This window comes from Macaca thibetana, chromosome 6, assembly GCF_024542745.1.
Source record: "Macaca thibetana thibetana isolate TM-01 chromosome 6, ASM2454274v1, whole genome shotgun sequence".
NCBI lineage: Eukaryota > Metazoa > Chordata > Mammalia > Primates > Cercopithecidae > Macaca > Macaca thibetana.
The window spans coordinates 111,879,411-111,880,948 of NC_065583.1; positions in this window are offsets into that span (position 1 = coordinate 111,879,411).

Genomic DNA, 1,538 nt, shown 5'->3' on the forward strand with positions numbered 1-1,538 from the left:
ATAAGTTATGGTTACTCCATAGGCAGAGCAGCCCTAACACCATTTATTGAAGAAAATGTTCTTTCCCCTTTGTGTGATCTTGGCATCGTTGACAAAGACTAAGTAACCATAATGTGTGGATTTGTTTCTGAGTTCTCTATTCTGTTCCATTGGTCTGTATGTCGGCTTTTTATGCCAGTACCATGATGCTTTGATTACTGTAACTTTGTAGTATATTTTAAAATCAGGTAGCATGATGTTTTCAGCTTTGTTCTTTTTGCTCAAGATTATTTTGGCTTTTTGGGGTTTTTTGTGGTTCCCTATGAATTTTATGATTGCTTTTTCTATCTCTGTGAAAAATGCCATTGGAAATTTGATGAAGATTACATCAAACCTGTAGATCACTCTAGGTAGTATGGACATTTTAGCAATATTAATTTTTCCAATCCATGAACACAAGATATCTTGCCATTTATTGTGTCTTCTTCTATTTCTTTCGTCATTGTCTTATCATTTTCATAGTAGAAATCATTTGCCTTATTGGTTAAATTTAGCAAAAGGTGTACAAGAAGAAGAAAAAGCATTCCATCCCACTGGGAAGAATTCATCAGGAGAGATTTGGATGAAGCATGATCTTCAAGTCACATGAATGTATGCAACAGAAGATGGGGTTTTGCCCTCGTTGGTTCTACTTGACAAATGAGGAACAAGCACAGCTGACTGTATTCATCCAAATTAGCACTCCCAGTGCTTCCTAAAAGTCTTAACTCCAATTAGGAAGGATCCAGCAAAAGGACTAAGTGGGAATGGGCTGCATTCGCAGTTTCACCAAGTGTGGTATTAATATAATAATAAAATCTGCCATTTGTACCAGCATTAGTTCTTGTTGCTACTGTAACAAATTATCACAAATTTAATTGCTGAAATCAAAATAAATTTATTTTCTGACAGACCTGGAAGTCAGAATTCCAAAGTCAGTTTCACTGAGATAAAGTCAAGGTTTTGGCTGGGCTTGTTCTTTCTGAAGGCTCTTAAGGGAGAATCCATTTCCTTGCCTTTTTTAGCTTCTTGTGACCACTTTCTTCATCTTCAAAGCACATGGCTCCAGTCTCCACTTCCCTCATAACATTACCCTCTCCTTTTCTGGAGTCAAATATCCTGTTACTTCCCTTTTATAGGGACACTTGTCATTTTATTTAGGACCTGCCCACATAATCCAGGACAATTTCCCCATCTCAGTATGCCTAATTACCTTTTTTTCCTTTTTGCTGTGTGTTAATAAGAAAGAGCAGCGAATGAAGAGGCAGAAGAATTCAGTTCAAGTTCAAGTTCTACTAGTTTCCTGAACATAGTTATTTCTTCATGTAAAAATGAAGTTGATAATAAAATCAACTACCATAAAAGTTGTTGTGAGAACCCAATGACACATACATGTGAAAGTGATCAGTAATTTAATCACAGCCATAAAGCCTCTTCTGCTGTATGAGGCACTGCTCACAGGTTCTGAAGATTAGGATGTGGCTATCTTTGGAGATCATTATTCAGCCTACCCCGGTATC